The sequence below is a fragment of the Anas acuta genome, chromosome 6 (genome assembly GCF_963932015.1).
Source record: "Anas acuta chromosome 6, bAnaAcu1.1, whole genome shotgun sequence".
Taxonomy (NCBI): domain Eukaryota; kingdom Metazoa; phylum Chordata; class Aves; order Anseriformes; family Anatidae; genus Anas; species Anas acuta.
In genome coordinates, this window is record NC_088984.1 from 34,822,350 (window position 1) to 34,840,668 (window position 18,319).

The 18,319-nt window shown below is 40.2% G+C and overlaps 1 protein-coding gene across 4 annotated transcripts in view; it reads left to right on the top strand.

Moving 5' to 3' along the window:
* GULP1 (GULP PTB domain containing engulfment adaptor 1) overlaps positions 1–18,319 on the top strand; it is a 149,043-nt gene that overhangs the window by 13,093 nt on the left and 117,631 nt on the right. The window contains exon 2 of one of the 4 annotated variants that reach the window (XM_068686483.1): positions 7,336–7,438. The exons of the other annotated variants lie outside the window; for them this stretch is intronic. The gene's annotated coding sequence lies outside the window, so the exon portion shown is untranslated. The remainder of the gene's footprint in view (positions 1–7,335; positions 7,439–18,319) is intronic. 4 annotated transcript variants of the gene reach the window in all.

Consider the following 18,319-nt stretch of genomic DNA (forward strand, 5'->3'; position numbering starts at 1 on the left):
TGCACTGAAACCGTATGCATATCTCTGCACTCCCAGTTTGTTTACCGGAGTTAGTGAGAACTTAATTGATGCAAGCAAGAATTCAACATTTGGAGGAATATCAGGCACGTTTGGTTGTTGTGCCTGATCTCTGTCTGTGATTCCTCAGGAGTAAACAAGGACTGTGGATTCCTTTCATGTCTGTCTCCTCTTTAGCTGTCCTTACAGAAATGCTACTGCATTGCCATGGCAGGTCAGACTCTGCCTTTTTAACCAGGAATACAATTTTGGTCTCTACCATGTTTCATAAATATTCGTTTTCCACGACCACTCTGGGGCTCTGCATTCCTAGATTTCTAAGCTGATTTTCAAGATTTGGTGCAGACTTTGGATGATAAAATAAAATGTACCCAGACCTCTTGGATTAAACATGATCTGGTGCTATCATCTAGATCAAAAGAGAAGACAAATCCTGTTCTAAATTGTTTTCCCTTCATCTGCTGCATTGCAATGATGTCATGTAACAGGACATTTTTAACCTCCTGTGGTTTTTAATACTTAATGTGTTGTACAAAGGAGGCTTTTCCTATTATTGTTCCCTTGTCCTCTGTGATGAGAAATGCAAATGTCCTGCACAAAACACCCTGTGTAATTTTAGCTGGAATATAGTGCTGAGCTGGATAATGAGTAGGACTCCTAAGATACAAGTGTGATAATGCCACAAGTTTCAGCAGGGTTTTCTGGAGATTTAAGGTAACAGTTAAGGCCAATATGCTGTATGTATGGTTTTTTTTTCCATGTTTTTAAGTTAAAAGAGAAAACAACTGTTAAAGTAAAAATAAATCTGTGGTGTAAGTTTCAGTCTAAATAGTAATTCTATTTTTTTTATTCTTCTAAAGTGAATACAGTTCATTAATCCTTAATGTCCAGGGCTTTAAAATAATAGTATCATGCCATTAGTGCAACAACTGCCAGTTCAGCGTCCCGCAGCTTTTCCAGTCCTGAAATGCACATTCTGAGTGCAGTGATAGCTGTGAAAGGAGAATACATGTAATTGTGCTGTGCTCTGGACTGCAAATGTAGAGCGCGATGAAAGACCTCCTTGTGGTCTAAGAAGGGTTTTGAAAGAATCCCTCGCCTGAAGGGAAGGCACCAGTGAGCAGATTAGATGTTTCGCTGTGACAAAGTGGGAATTTGGTGGCAGAGAGATAAAGTTTTCTCCTGTGAGATTGCCTATACCTGCGTCCATTTGGTCCATAGGTTAAGCTATTGATAAAACTTGAATTTATATTTATTGCTTAGAATTGCTTTTAGAATTATTTTCAATTTTCAACCCGCTGTTGACATGACACTTGATCACATGAAATCACATGAAATTTCAGTCTTTCATCCTGCTGTTGACATGACACTTGATCACCTTGATCCTGGCTACTTTTAAAATATATTTTTTAGTTGTGACAAATAGCCTGTCTCAGTCATATCACTTGCACCAGCCGAAAGGAGCCTGTCTGCAAAGAACACTGAGAACTCTCTCAGAACATTATACGTGTTCATTTTGGTACAGACAAAAAATGTCTTGTCCTATTCGTGTCAGTAAGAAGCATTCTTTCCCCCAAAAGGAAAAGGTTTGTTTTTGTAAATCCAGATTCAGGATCCTATTCTATATTGTCCAGGAATAACTGAAGTGTCTTTTTATGCTAGCTAGCAAGTACATGATCATGTACAGTCCATGATAAAGAAGAGGCTAACGTACTGCTTAAGTGGTTTGTGATTTGTTTAAGGAGCTGCTTTTGTTAAGATAAATCTGAATAGTTTGCAGTTTCACAAAGGTGGCTGGCTGTGAGTGGGTGTGCTCCTTCTGAACATTTGGATTTGCAAAGTAGCAAAGCCAACGCCGTTTCGTTTAGTTGTCTTTTTTTTTATCGTTTCTTCAATTGGTTGTTCATGGCCATAGACCTAAGATTTATGCTGAAATTAATATCTTTAAATCTGTGACAGTTTTTAGTAGTGCATGTGGTGCTTTTCTGGGTGTATTTTTTTCAGTTCTATTTGCTGAACCCTGTATCTCATTGCAATAGTACAACACTGATAGCAGGGGCTTAAAGAGGGAGAAAGAAGAAATACGTATTCCTGCAGTTCTATTTACAATTCTATTTACAATTGTATTGTATTTACAATAGAATTTCTGCAATTCTATTAAGAGTCTTATAAATTAAGGAAGTGTGCAATTCTGTACTTGAGAATAAGACCATAATTATTGATCATACATGTTGATGAGACACGTCAGGTCAGACAGACCTGAGCACATCAGCTTCTGATTTGTGCAAACTAGCTGGAAGGTAGCTCCATTTCAGAAGCAATGGGTTTATACCTCCAGAGTAACGTTTTGTGCTTTAATACTCTGTGAAGAGAATTCAGGAGAGGCAGAGTGTTTGACGTAATGCAGTCACAAACACTGTGAAGTTTCAGAGGTTGCACAGGTCGGCTAGAATTCGGAGTCATGACATCCACCACAAGTGGGATGTTAAGAGGCAGCCTGTGAGATCTCTCCAGTTTCAGTGCTGCACCTAAATATTAGTGCCACTCCATTTCTTCTGTTTAGTTTTCTTAGCTTTTTTTCTTTTTTTCTTTTTTTTTCTTTTTTTCCTTTTTTTCCTTTTTTTTCTTTTTTTTTCCTTATTTTTTTTGTCTGGCTGTCTCTACACTTGCTGTTAGTTCATGAGCATATTCAGAATCCTCTTGCAAATTCTTGACAGGTACAACTGTTAGATTATTGTGTTAGATTTTCAGGCAATTGTGCTATACATTATTTGGGGTAGCATATGTTGAGAGTGGCCTTCGGGTTCATTTTCATATTTGCCAGTAGGCTGTAATTTTGAAAAGGAATAGTTTGTATGTTAGATTGAGAAAAATGTGGGTTCATGTAAAAACTTCTATCTGTCATGCAGATGCTTGCTTTGGACTCCCTCTGCATAAGTAGTAGCCTGGGGATTTGAGGTGGCTTCTGTGTGAGGCTGTATTCTTACTGATTTATTAAGGGTCTGTGTACATATGGAAGTAAACATACTCGGCTTGAATAATTCAGTCGAATTCAAGTGAATACTTTCAACTTGCTGTGTGTGCCTAATAGAAGGGAAATGCTGGCAGCAGAAGGAATTTGGAGGGAACAGGAGAGCAGAAGCGTGAGAGAGGTCTGGCATGAATATTGGTGTGTCTCAGGCAGTCAGGTTGTGATTTGCAGACAAATACAGCTCTGTTCTTGGTAAGAACAGATAATAACTATAAGAGCTACTACAAAGCACAAATATCCTTCAAATGTGTGAAAATGCTGAAGTATTTGCTTATGTTATTATTTGATTTCCATTACCAATGTAAGCACTGGGGGTGAAAAATTATCAACCTGGAAAAAGATACTAAAAACATGACTTAGATTGCAAACTGTGTATGAAGTCTTCTTGGTTACCTTGAGACATTGGCGTGTTGCACCAGCATTTTTCAATATCTTAAAACAGTTGGTCAATAGTATGGCTATAAAACCATGGGAACTGGAGTACCTAAAAGGTCAACTACTAACCTATGGCAAGGGAAGGAGAATGAGTTGGGAGCAACTGGAGTGGTTTAGCAGGAGTTGCTAAATCCGTTGCTGATGGAGCAGTGATGTGTTATCACAGCATTATGCTGTGGCCTCTCAAAAGGAGTTTTCTTTCTTTCTCACTTTGTTTGCTGTTTTATAATACCACTTTTTGATTGAGCTGGTTTTCATGGCTGATTATATACTTGTAATTCTGGAAGCATCTTCGAGTGAATCATAGCTAGTCCACAAAATTGAGGCTGGATAATAATCTTACTTCTGAACTCTCTCTACTAGCAGTGGTGTTAGTATGCACATCATAAATGGAGATGATGGAATTTAACTTTCTAAGTTTCCCAAACACTTTCCACTATATAACCCGACTTTTAACTGAAAATTTTTACTAAACTCTTATCTTAAATTTGCCAATATAACTTGAGTTATATTACTAACAGGGAGAAAAAAATCTATTAAAAAAAAAAACAACAACAACAAAACAACAACAAAAAAAAAAACACAAACAACACAGAAATAAACCTCTGAAAAAAAAATATATATTTAATGTGGTTTGGTCCAAGTTGTAAAGTGTCAGAAAACTTGTATTAGTAACATGTAGTATCATTTTTCTCATACCAGTCTTATATGAGGGATGTGCTTTCTACTACTTTTGTATTTAGGAAATTTGCAGCATTCATTTGTATAAGCTAAGATTTCCTTCAGGTTCATATCTAGAATAATCATAGAATAAAATTTGGAAGGGAACACGGGAGGTCTGCCCATCCCTTCCATGCCAAAGTGAGCCTGTAGTCAGAAAACAGAGAGAGGAAAACTTGGGTCAAGATTTTAGGGCAGGGAGTCTGGTGATGAGAGGAAAGGAGCTTGGACTAGGAGCCAGTACTGGGTCAAATTGTAAATCCGAGGGGAACAGAAGACCAAGATCCATTGGGAAGATGTACCTTGATCAGGGGAGGCAGATGTCACACAAAGAGCTAGTAATTAAGGTAAAATTTGGACTTGCATAAAAAGATAGAGACGACGAATTGAGATGGCATTAAAAATGGTCAAGGAGCACTGTGGATGTTTTCTAAGTGAGGAGGGACTGGGAATCAGGGTGATAGTGGGGCAGCAAGGGGGAGGGATTTGTGCAGCCAGTCTGGAGAACAAGCACAAAGATATTGGAAGGGATTTGGACAGAAAGGGCTGGTCTCCCATACAATGGGAAGAAAAAACTTTGTGCTTGAGAACTTACTTGCTTCTCCAGAGTCTGGAATTCAACTTCATCAATCAGTTGTTCTGGAGAATGTGATTTTCTCCCTGTTTCTGCCATTCAATCCTGGTCAAGATGCTCTAGAAAGCTCTTCACTTCTGTTAGAAATACTTGACTTGAACTCCTGGCTCTGGCTTCTAGAAGTGTTGACATGGATGTATCTGAAATCAAGGGCAGCTTGCTTTGTACGTGAAGTACTCCACATCTTTTAGCTCTTTCATAAATAACACCTGAGGGCTTAGACACATGTTTCTTGGCAGATGGCTTTAGTAGTTTCTGCCAGGTTTTAGTGCACCTGCAACAAGCAAGTGTAGTCTTTGAGTGCACTCTTGTCAGTGCAGCACCAGTCAGGAACTGAGTGTAATCCACCTCTCGCTGGAGTAGGCTGCTGGATATTGGATAGCAAGTGTCTTCAATTGGGACCTCCAACTCTTCAATCTGTTAAATGCTGAACAGCCACTGTAAAATGAGGACAACGCTTTTTGTGAGGGGTTTTGGGTTTTGAAGTGCAGTGCAGTTTGTGAGCCATCGAAGTGCTCCAGTGAGAGCTGCCGTAGAGCTTTCTTTCATGAGCATCAGCTGTTTTCCAACTCTGCTTTTAGGAGTTCGTGGTGAGCAATGCACCGGGCTTTGCAATTAGCTATTGAACAAGTTGCACATTTGAGAAAGAGCACCCATTTTGTGTGATGAATGAGCAGCAGCCCTATAGAAACAGTCTTTCATTACATAAATGCATGCTGTCATGACGTATGCCTGTAAAGGGATCCCAATTAGGATCACATAGCACTGTTGTGACATTTTACAGTTTCTGAATGATTACTAACATTGTTCAAGCATTGCATGTAGTATTTCACCTGTGTGATGCGACACTAGCATCACATCATTCTGCTTTCACAAAGGACAGAGCCTGAATTCGGACAGGTGGGACACAGCTTTGAAGCTACCACCAGAACCACTGACCATGCTTTTTGCTCAATGGGCTGTGCAGACAGTGAGGCTCGCCCAGCTTGCTGAGGGAAATAGCAGCCCAGGCCTCTGCTGTTAAGTGCTCTGTTGTCCTGCTCTTTTAGGAAGAGGCTACTTGGCCGTCTTGTAGCCTTCCTGGTGTTCAATCCCTGCAGAGTTATCTGGTGTTGGATTAACCCCATTGCTTCTGCCAGAGTGAATATTGGGAAATGCTGCATGTGTAAGAACTGCGCCTAGGTTGTAAAAATTAAATACACAGAGAACTGAAATATCAGCATATGGCTCTGTGTTAGCAATCACAGGGATTAGTGGTTAAGCTGGTATATTGTATCTGCTTCACAAATGTTTACGTTGATGTTGATGCCAGCCAGTGTTGTGGAGACACAAAGTGCAGTGTGTGGCAGTGATCTCGAGCTATGGCTCTATAAAACAAACCAGAGATATGTTTGCTAGCATAGCCAATCCTAACCCATGCTGACAGGAACATTTCTTCCTTCAAAGAAAAAAAATGAAGTGACTGAGGCCATTGTCGCTCAGTATTTTTACCCTTCCGTGTCTGTTTGCAAACAGCCTGCAGTGCTTATATGTTACCTTGCTGTCAGCTGAGGAAGTAGAAAGTTGGTCTTGTAGGATGCTGCTGTGTCTGATGGTCAAAGATTCTGACAAATGTCAAAAGTTGATCTATTGCAAACAAATAACTGCGTTGCACTGTCAGCTGTTTGGTCCTTGGAATCCTGTGTCCTTTGAAAAGAGAGATCAGCTAGTGCTTTGTTCCTTCATAATTTAACATGAGATCATTGCCAGCTGGGATGTAAATTTTTAACTTTTTACATTCAACATATTCAAGTTTTAGAATTCTTCAAGTTTAAGCAAGCCTGGAAATAAAATGATACTGATGTTTAAATAGAACCTGCCTTACAGATTTTGAAATGTTTTGGAATGTTTTCTCATTGACCGAGTACATGAATAAACAAAATACACAATCTCTTTGTCTGTCCTGAAAATGCAGGCAGTTCTGTGCTGGAAGGCAGCTTGAAAAGTCATGCTGTTATCATGAAACTTCATCCACTGATCATTGTCCATAAAAATCAGTGGAAAAAACTCTATACTTCCAAATGGCCTCTAGATCTAACTTCTCCCAAGTGGGAAGAATGTGATAACTTTGTATTAAGCTTTGATGGGTATTTAAGCACCAGAATACCTAATTTTTGCTCTACTGCTTCTCCCATTGCAGAACCTGTCTCATTGGAAAGTCGCCTCTGAATAGCATGGTGATTGGAGAATGATTTGTTTAAATTAGGGATACAAAATGGAGCTTGTTTTAAAGTCATTGTGAGTTAGAGACAGTTTTCTGGAAACGAATGCATTAAGCTTTTGTAATTGTAACCATGAATGTCTACAGTGAATAAAAACAAAACAATAATTGAAGTATTTCTGGTTGTATTCTTCCTGAAACTAAGACATGATTAGTAAGTAATTAATTGCCAGTGTTATGTCTTTGCATGCTTTCCACTGGCTGCATCCCAGAAGTATTGTGTTGTTTTTTTCACAGTGGTGGAAAAAGATGGAGAGCTTCTTAACATTGTCAAGCTCAAGTGGCAGAGAGCATGGGTTCCTGTGACAAGTCCAGAGGGTGACTTGGGACCTTCTCCTGCGTGTGTAAGCTGGTAGGGCAAACACTGCTGGGCTCTTCTGTATCTACAGAGTTCTCAGTGAAATGAGGTGTGGCCTAAAACTTGAGGTCCAAGTGACTAAGCTCATATGAGTTTCAGTAAATATTTAGTTCTTTCCCTTTTGTTTGGATCAATGTATGGAAACAGCAATTTTCCAATATCCTAAACTTAACCTTGGTGATGCTTGTGAGAGCAGGATACATGTACAATGGTAAACAAACCATTTTTTTTTCCTTGGAGAACATTGTGTTTCACATGTCTGTAGATGCTGCTATCTATATATATTTTCAATATGAACCTCCTCAGAGCACTGAAAACAATCTGGAAAGTTAATTTCCAGCTTTATTTCTCCCCATCTTCAGAGGAACTGCTTTTGTTTATTAAAACCCATTTTTCTATCTGCAGTATTTGGGGAAATAGATTGTTGATGAGCTTGCTAAGATGACTCAACATGTTGTTCAGATGGTAGACATATGCACAGCCCCTAAACTAGACATTTTTCTTCGTGGATATTCTTTATCTCACTTTCACATACTGTTTATTTTATCTGTTGCTTCACTTTTATTTCATTCCTTCCTGACTGGCTAAAGAAGACATTTCAGTGATTTGTAGTAACAGCTCATAAGAGCCTGTTCGCTTCTTTGAAGAGTTGTAGTGGATTGTGTCCAAGCGAGTGCATACCTCTCCCATATTTTTACATGCATTCCACCCTAGGAAATTAATTAACTTGTTCTTGGCACTAGTGCAGTTTTCATTTGCAGGTTTAAAAACAAAGGATTAACTGTGTTACAAATCACCTCCTGGTTTGTGTTTGACCAAGTATTAGGTTAGATAAATCTGATATTCAAGAGTCAGTAAAATATGCAAGCATGAGTTTAAGGAATTGAAGTGATCTTACTGGATCAACTCTTCATATCTCATGATTGTGGCTTCTGGGTTTTTTGACAGATACCTTTCAGGTGAGATGCAAGGTAGGTGGGGGAGAGACCAAGTTCAGTAATAACTCTTTTTCTGAGTATTCTAGAGTATACTGAATATCTACACCTGATGGTAGAAATGCACTGATAGCACTAACAGGTAATCAGTTGCGTTGGGTACCTTATGTTGATAGAGCTAATTTGTATTATATATCTGCTTGCCTGTTCCTGGATGAGGAACAAGATGACATTTGATTATGCTGGTTACACAGGAGAAAGTCTAGAAACACTCAGTAGTTCATAGAGCTTTTTCTTCTCCAGATTCTGTCTCCAATGCAGTGTGCTCCCTTTGATTTTGTGGTGATGGTAGCCACTGAAGTAGGAAACACATAAATTTTAAATTTTAATGCCTGGTGATGCAGTTGTTTCAGCAGTCCTGGCAGTGCAGATGTTCATCTACAACAACTTAATCTTAGGGTCTCTGTAGGCAGAAAAAGTCTTCTGTGTTCATCAGCAGTGTGCTGTGCCCAAGAAGTCGTATGATTGCTGGTGGGTGGGGAAGCCTTTGTTTTGCTGAATCAATTACATACTCAGGATGAGATGTGTAGGGCTGACTTGTTCGTGATCAATAGAGTGTGCATTGAGTTCACAGAGTGCTGATTTGTGGTATCAGCTGTAGCCACTGAGTAGGAATATGATTCCTTTTATATCATAGTGTGATTGACAGGTGTAGCGATATTGTAGTGAAGATTGTTGCAGCTTATATAACGCATCTCTTTTGCCATCTGAATGCTTTCCCTTGCCACTTCAGGGCAGATGAAACGGCACTAATCATGGAATAAAAGAAGCTAATCTTTGTCCTAGACCACTGCGTGCAAGATCTTTCTAACCAAAACGCCTCCACAGACTTGTGTCAGCTTTTGGTACTAATTTACATTTCCTCTGTGTCCCTTTTCTTCTTGGATTTTCTTTATCTCTCTTTTGCATGCTGCTTATTTTATCTGTTGCTTTACTTCTGTTTCATTGCTTCTCTTTACCAGGTTAGATCACAGAATGTGCAGATGCAGTTGACAGGGCATTAGGTAGATAATGTTAGGTCTGTTTAGTCAGAGTGACGTTGTCATTAGTGCTTTGAGAGAGAACAGAAGTCTAGCTGTTTTGCTAGGGAAGCTTCTTAAAGTGTAATGCATAAAAATGAAATTACACTTCTGAACTTCTACTTGGGAAGCCCTTTGCATGCTGAAGGTACGTAGGTAGGAAAGCAAGGACTTGTTCTTGATGAACACATGGCAAGAGGTAGCCATGAAACAAATACCAGGGTGCTTTTGTTTGATGAGCTGACTGGCTCACAAACACCTCTTATCATTCAAGATAAAATGGATTTTCATGTGCATGTTTCCTGTTGTAAGAATGCAGCTGCATTTCTGATACAAGGTGAAGAAGTGTGGGGTGGAAAGGCCACGTGTTCATGCGCTGTGTCATGAGCAGCATTAAGCTGCATGGGTTACGCTGTCAGAGTTTGAGTGGCTGACAAATGATGCTTTGACACATAAAGGATCATAGCTGATGCTGACATCTCTAGATTAAAATATTTCTGTGAAGGCAAAAATGGCTAGATGCTCTGATGAGATGCCTCACATTGGGAGCTTTGGTCTCTTAGATTAATGGAAAGCTTGCGTAAACCTAAGTTGAGTTGCTGGGATTGTGCAAGCTCTTTTTAATATTTTATTTCATACATCTTTATCAAGTTAATTCATGTCCATAGGGTGGTGGTGTTTGAAGGCAGCATTCAGTGCATATCCAGTATGCAATCAGGGATTCTTGATCATTGGAGTAAGTTGATCTGTTTCATAAATTGGGAAACAAAAACAAAACAAACAAACAAACAAAAAAAAACACAACACCCCAAACTACCCAGAAATATGAGTTCTGCAGAATGAGCAGTGTATTGAAAGTCTCCTGAGCTTCAGATGAGGCTCCTGAAGATACATTTCAGCTGTAATTGTCAGTGACAGAGACATATAAATGGGCCCTTTCTGCTTGCTGTTCTCACATGAGACAGTCAGTCGGCCTTTTTATAAAAGAGTCTGTATGAGCTTCGCTTATTTGTCAATTTTTTTCTTCTGCCTTCTGCCTAAGTATAAAACCCAAAATTTCAGTACTAGCTTTGTGAAAAGTGTTAGGTTCGTCCAGTTTGAGTGAATACTCTTCCAGTGTCTTCTTTATTGGGAAAGAAGAGAGGGGATGAATAGAAAACCGTTGTTTATATCTATATTCCCTGTTTACCCTCACTGGCATGCCAAATATCGAATGAAAAACTGCCTTGTCAGTTATTTATTTATTTATTGAACAACGCTGGTGTGATATCTTATGGTTCCATGGTGCTAGGCTAATGCCTTACAAATGGTGTTCATTTCAAGCTCTGTCTTGGCATCGTTAACCCCACCTGTAGGATTAATGCAAGATTTTATTTGCTTCCCCACCTCCCTTTTGCCTTCAGTGTTAATTTACACAGTAGTACTAGGTGCTTATTATGTTCAACAAGGAAAAAAACCCTGTTATTTTGCAAAGGAAAACCACAAATAACTCTACTAACCAGCGTACAATGATGTTACCTAACAGCCTCAATTAGCATAACACACAAAATCCAGATCAAATACAGGAAAAGATGGGCTGCCTTAGCCTTGGATTTGCTGCTGTTGCTGTATTTTATGGTGATGGGTTCATTTGGCAGGTCTGCTAGACAACCGAGACTCAAATGGTTAAAGAATAAATTCTCAGTTTTAATCTTTTTCAAGGAAAAAAAAAAAGAACCTTTGGAACCAAGGTAGTAATTAGTTTGAAGCGGCACAGATTAGCCCCACTTAGAGTGGAATTTAATTATTTGAAAGCAATTAAATTAACAGAAACGGAGTCTGCTGAGCTTGGGTGGGGGAGGGTGGAGAGCTGTTTTTTTTGCCGAAATCCATCGGTGAACATGCTCCCCGCTTCGGATGTCAGTGAGAGAAGCACAGGGCTTTTATCTCACAATTTGGCACCGTGCGAAGACAGCGAGCTATGGGGCCAGGGGGACTGCTCCCTGCCTGGGTTAGGGTGTGCACAGCTGGCTTTGGGTTCGTTGCCAGACTTCCAGGTGAAGCAGCCATATACCCTTTCTTCCCCCCAAACTGATGCTGCAGCTGTTGCTTTTGGGTTTTGGCATGTGAAGTGCAGCGTGCCCTATCTCCAGTGGGTGGGTGCCTTAGGTTTCAAACCACATTGCTGTCCTGAGCTCTGAAGAATCCCTTGGATGTGTGGGACTTAAACTGCTTTTCTGTAGGGACAGTAGGTTTGCATTTTGCAGCTCTAGTAAAGAGTAATCTGACTCTGTCTGAAAATCTTATGTGAATTTGCAATGTGGTTTTGGCATATACTTTAAAAGGAGGAAAGTAGGTTCGGATTGGTGTGTTTCCAGTGCTAGGCCATTTTAAAATTCATGGCTCATCTTTTCAAGTTCCTCTTGCCATCTTTTCACTAAGGAAATTGCCGGTGTGTGCTAGTCAGCCAGCCAGACTGTGGCAAAACAGTCAGCAAAGGGGCCCAAAGTGATCAAGCCATCCGTAACGTATTACGAAACCCTCTGCGTTCTGGTGGCCGCAAGAATGAAGCTGGAATGTAAACTGCATGTGAAAGAGCAGAGCCCAGCTGGCCCTGCTGCTGCTCGGAAACTTACTGAGCTGTTTTCAACCCAGAAGGCCAACTTGTAGGGGAGTGGTGACCCCAGCCTTCCTCCTTAGCCTCTTACGTGTCAGGGTGGGAAGGACAAAAAAGGCGTTTCCTGACATCTTCCATCTTCTGGGCTGGGTTTGTACAAGGATCTGGTAATCCTCCAACCATCGATGTTATTCTCCCTTTTCCTTGGTGAGAAGGGGACTAGGATCCTTGGGATTCACCTACTTTTTACTGCCCGGTTGGGGAACCTGGCCATGTCGCTGCGGAGTTTTGTAGCAGCCTCCTTCCAGCAGTACGGGCACTGCTTCCAGTACCAGGAGCTGAAGCATTGACCCGATGGGCTTTATTCAGTGCAGTCATAGGTAGACAAAAGCTGCATTTGTAGGCTTTTTATTTACTAGCTGCAAATAACCCTACTCTGCAATTTGTTTATTTCACTGTGAATGAAAGAGCGGATGTTTGGATTTGAAAAGGGAATCTTATTTACCAGGCAGAGTACAAACAAGCTGCGGGAGGAACGCCTCCTCGTTAAGGAGCAGCCCCACCAGCCCGTCTTGCAGGAGGCAGTTCTGGGGCACAGCAGTACCCTGGCAGGGTTTTGTACTGGTGACAAGTGTGCAGGTATTTTTAGAAGGGCTCCCAAAGGGCAGCCTGCTGTGTGTCGGTGTGTTTCTGGTCCCATGTTATGCAAAAGGCGGTGTGTTTCCAGCTCTGCCCTCCTCGTGTTTCAAGTTGACAGCCTGCCTTTATCGGCTCCTCATGAACCCCTGACCGGCTGGGCGATGACAGAGCTGGCTTTCTGCCTCAGTTTCCTTCTAAACGGCATCAAACGGCAATTGCTTTCATTTTGCACCACAGGAAGAGCGAGATACAGAGTTAGGGTTTGCTCTTTCCCCGCATCGTGTGGGTGGGACTGATGGAACAGAGCCAGAAGAATTTGGCAACGTAGCAGACTGTAAAGAGAATAATCTGTTTCTTCTGATGATGGATGGCACTTGGAAGGCAGCTGAGCCTGAAAGCCATTTCTCGTGCTAAGACTCTGTGATGTGCAGGTCAGCATTTGAACAAATGCAAGCCTTTAAGTGCAAGCTAATAGCTTGGCAGGTTGTGCCTGACATGCAGCGAGCAATTCCAGTTTAATTCCTGAGCATCTGTGGGGTTTTTATGCTTTTTTTTTTTTTTTTTCCTGTCATGTGTGGGGTTTTTCTGCTTTTCTCTTTTCTTTTCTTTTCTTTTTCTTTTTTTTATTTTTTTGGTGAATTGTAACATCCAGTATTTTTAGTATTTTCTGAATTGCACGATGACTTGTTTTGAAGTTCAGAAGTGCCTTAAAGAAGACTCAGCTAATAAGGAAATCCATTTTTGTTTCTTAATATATTAAATCGCTTTAAAGTCTTGAGAGTCGTTTTATTTAACTGCTGTTAAAGTATAGGTTAAAAAACATATTTCAGCTTATTACCACAGCTGAGCAGGTGTTACAATCCTGGCCCCTCATTTTGCTAGGGGCCCTTGATAGTAGCGAACTGACATCTTGCTGGGACAGAGCATCTCTGTGCACTGTCTTCAAAGCACTGGCTGTGTGACACTGACAGTGAGATCTGACGGGAAAGTCTGTAGTGGAGAAAAGTCACATCCATACAGGGTACCAGTTGTAAGAGGAGCTTCCAGCCTAATTTGACAGGCGACAGTCTTCGCTGCTGGAGAGCTGGTAGTGTCACATTGCCTCTGGTTTTAACGCAGTTCTGTCTGGAAGACTGCTGGTGGAAAGGCTTCCTGATAAATATCCAAATACTGAACTTCACCTCAGAGTTTCAAAGCTGGATCTTGAAGAAATCTAATCTTTGAAAAGCTGCTTTTATTTGGAGTTAGAGTATTAAGATACAAGAAGAGTTTTGTATTCAATAGCCAATTGATATGCTATCTATATAAACAAGAATGTCCAAAAACATTCATGTCCCATTGTAAAATTTGGATTTTTCTCCTAGGAGATAAAGCTGTGAGACTGCATGTTATTCACTGCTTTGTGAATACAGAAAATTCTTGTCTTTAAACTGGTTTTGGTGATGTTAAGTGCTGTACTGTCTTCTACTTAAAGGATTAGGCTTTGGTAACTGTTCTCGCTGTGACAATGTAAAGTTACTAGCTAAAACCTGTTGACTGCACAAGTAGGCTTTGTGAGATTGCATTCTTTAAGCAGTAGAAGCTTGACAATAAATACATTTATTTTAGTGTCTGAAGCTCGCTGTTATCCACTTGGTTTTTATTTGATAATCACAAAGCTGCAGTTTGGTTTTACAAGAACATATTGACAGAGTAATCATGAATGCAACCTTTTCATCTTTATAAAAGTATAAATAGCCAATATATGTATTTTTCAAGACATAGACATGTTTGTATCTTCATACATGTTCACTATATGCAGTTTTCTTAGGAATATGTAAGATTAGCAATGCATATAGATACAGTAAAGCGTTTAGGAACATCGCGACTTTTGATTTTCTTACCATCCATGAAGATACATAGTATTCTTGTAGCATGCACTCAAATTCCAGCTTTAATTGGATAAAACAACAGCATATGGTGGTTACTACTTAGCATATCAGGTCTGTGCAGGGTAACAATCTGTTCCAGGTTCCGTATTCTGCTCTTCTTGTGACTTCAGAAATTGCCCGATGTCACGATAGGAGTTGAGTACTTCTGCACTCCTGGGAAGCATTATTTTTATGGATCTTAATTCTGAATGTAGAAAACACGTTCCTGTCAGTCTGTTTACCCATATCTGGATGTTACAAGCACAGCTAAGTAAATGTTGCAAGGTATTTGTATCCTGTTGTAACTGTGATCCTATAAAATCTTGTGACAGTCCAGGCTAGGGTGTTTTCTGTATGCAGATCCAGGTGTCTGCACAGAGAAGCAGGAGTTGGTTTTGTCCTCACGTATTTGTTCAGCACAAGTTGGATAATAGTGGCTTACATCACTTAGCCTGAAAAAGACAATTTAGCTGAATGCCAGACACAGTTCAGTGTTCACTCTACAGTTATTCAAGATATCCGGTTAGTAATTGAACACGCTGGCGTGATTTAATCAAATAACGTAAAAAATATATGTCCCCCAAATCAGGGGACTGCCAATCTTGTTTATTAGAACCTTGCTCATTCTTATCTCCAGAAATGTATTGATCAGATGAGCATGAGGCATTCAGAAATAATGCAACAATTGATCATGTAGGAGAGATCAGGCAAAAATTATAGATCCGAATATCTTTTGTGTAGAACTGGTATGCTCACGGTGGGAAGTTGTCAGCTCTGGAAACTTAATTGGTTTATGGGAAATAAATGGTGAATAATGCCAGATGAACAGCCAGTAGGTTGCTTACAATATGGATGTCAACCTCCACAGAATGTAGAAATCATGAACGTATTCATGTTTTATGTGCAAAATTATGTTCCCTTTAGAAGTAAAGTAAAAATCTAGATTGTATTCACCAAATTCAGAATGACCCTTATTTTTTTTTCTTTTGCTCTGCACTTGAAAGACAGAGTGACACTGCCAAGTTTTAAGCAAGATGGCAACAGATGGATGATGCTATATATAATTTCCATTCAATTCAAGTTTACTAAAATCTTTAGAATTTCCCTCTGATTTTCAGAGAGCAAATCCCATACAAGGAGAAGGGAACATGACAAGTTCATACCAATTGGTTTTCATAATTCCACCTTTTGTTAAATTGATGCTTCAGACTTAGACTTTTTGCTCATGTTGTGATGTTTTCTTCTTGGGCAGTTAGGCCAAGCTGTGTTATCCGATCAAGCAATCAAGCGGCATAAGGCATGCAGTTGCCTACCAAGAACTCACTTGGCATTGCCGTACCATTACTCAGCGTGATTGGGTGTACCGGTTCTGCCCTAATTTTATAAACGAAAAGGATGTTGGCTACCTACTTGTGCCAAGTCCTAACTTAGCCAAATGTTACCTAAAGATTATGAAAATCACAGTTTTGTTTTGCGTTTGCACCCAATGCTTTCTGCAAGTGTTTAATGTTGTTTTAGATACTAGATATGAATTGGGTAAGAAGCTGTGTGAGTGCGTTTGTTGCCTGGAAATAGTCTTCATTTGTCTTTTGCGGTGTCTTAGTATGGTTGGCATTTTTCCTAGCTGCAGCTGTGTGTGCTGGGACGTGGCTGTGTGCCCACACTCTGAATTTGACAGTCCCAAGCCATTTTTCCTGTCAGTTCAAGGTTTTTTTCCAAGGTAAAACCTACATTGTTCACCAGCCTCATTGCGAGTCTTCCTGGAAAGTTAGGAGGAAGGAATGTGTTGGCTTTTAGCACCTTTGTTCTCAGAGACTTCGAAAAGCTGTACTTGCAGGTGGTGGCATGGGTGGTCAGTCACCCCGTGTCCCCTTGTGGCAGATAATGGATGCTTGTCCTGCTGTGCAGTAATGCTTATGGGAAAACATACTGACCTGTTGCAGCGGAGAGCGAGTGGGTGCCGTATCCAGACTGTCTTGACAAGAAGTGCCCATTTCTTTCTGCTTCTGTGAAAGAAGAGTTCATCCATAACAGAATTACAACAGGAGAAAGCCGTAAACCAGTGTAGTTAAAATAATTTACTGTGAGATCTCAGTAGGGACAATGACAAAACAACAGAACCCTTGCCTAGACTGTCACTATTACTTTGTGTTAGACCCATATAATCTGATAGCTGTCCTGGGAGGAGGAAAAATAAAGTTGGCGTTGAGCAAAGTGTTTTATGTTTAAACCATAAAGAGACTTCGGATTTCTTCAAAATAGTTGGCACTAGCCAAAATATTTTGTTGCACAGAGCCTTTCACAGGGATAAGTGGTTTTGAGTTGAAGACCTTACTTTCCACCTAAATCCAGAGGCTTAGCCTAGGAAACTCTAGTCAGCTGACTATCTTAATGAGTATTTTCAGTAATGCAGGTGAAGTAGGTCATTATTCCTTAATTCTGGAAGAAGATTATTTCTGTTTTTTAGGTTTTGTTGTTGATTTTTTTTGTCATCTGTGCTACAGTTTCTTCAGTTACCTGATTATTTTGTAGGTAGGTATAAAGCTCCAAATCACTCGGTCAGTTAGACTGCTGGCTAGGTTCTTGTTTCAGGGTGGCTGATAGGGTTAAGTGCTCTGTGGTGGCAGCAGTGGCTCAAAATGTGTTAAATGGCTGAGGAGGTAGGCATAACTTTGGCAAAGGGAGCTTGAAATTAGAGGCGATTCCCATAGAGTATCTCCCTAAGTTGCTAAGTGTGGCAGGATTTCCTTTGACCGGTGGTTTCAGCCATGTGGAGTAAGGGATGCTAGCTGTACGTTGGCTGGACTCCTCGCTGGAAGGACTGTATACAGTGTTCAACCTGGCAGAGAGCTCTGAGGAAACCAGCAAGCAGGAAGACTTGGTAATGATGTGGCCAACTTCACTGGACTGGCCTACAGCAAAGGAGTGGCGGATTGCTTGAAATACTGCATGGGATAAATGGGTCCCAGAGAGCAAAGGTACAGGCTTCTACAAGACAGGGTTATGGAAGATAACTGCTGTACAACATCACTGCTGCTCACCAAGCCTAACCCATGTCTGAAACTGTTCTGGTAAGGACAGAGGGGGAAAAACAAAACAAACAAACAAACAAAAAAAAGAACAACAACAACAAAAAACACATTTTCTTCTTTCTGTGTATATAAAGACATTTGAAGAAGCCACAAAATAATTGTCTTCCAAATAACTATGCAAACTTGAGATCTACACTATACTTTTGTATGTACTGATATTTTGTCTGGTTTCTGGCAATACCTAGCAGAGAAATCATTTAGTGCTGCATCCCTGCTGATTAGCATAGATCTCTCCCGTTGTAGTAGTAGGAATAACAGCAAGAAATGAAACAAAATGTGTTTTCTTATCAGAGTAATTACTCTTGTTGTAACCTCACTAGGTAACGTGGTTTAAATTTAGTACTTGACACTCCCAAATTTCTTGTCTTACCTGCCACAGTTAAAATTGTCTTTTTTCAGTGCTAGTCATTCTCTATCCTTATGGAAATTAAGGCTGGGATTTGCTTTCTTTTTTTATAAAGAGAAGGCTTATAATTGTAATTTCAAGGGTACTTTAATACCAAATTTTGTAGCCATGGATTTTTGTGAACTCAAGTGTCCATACAAAGAATCCCAGGGCTTGCACAGTGTGCAATGCTTTTAGAAACCCTGGGCTGCTTTATCAAAAAAACA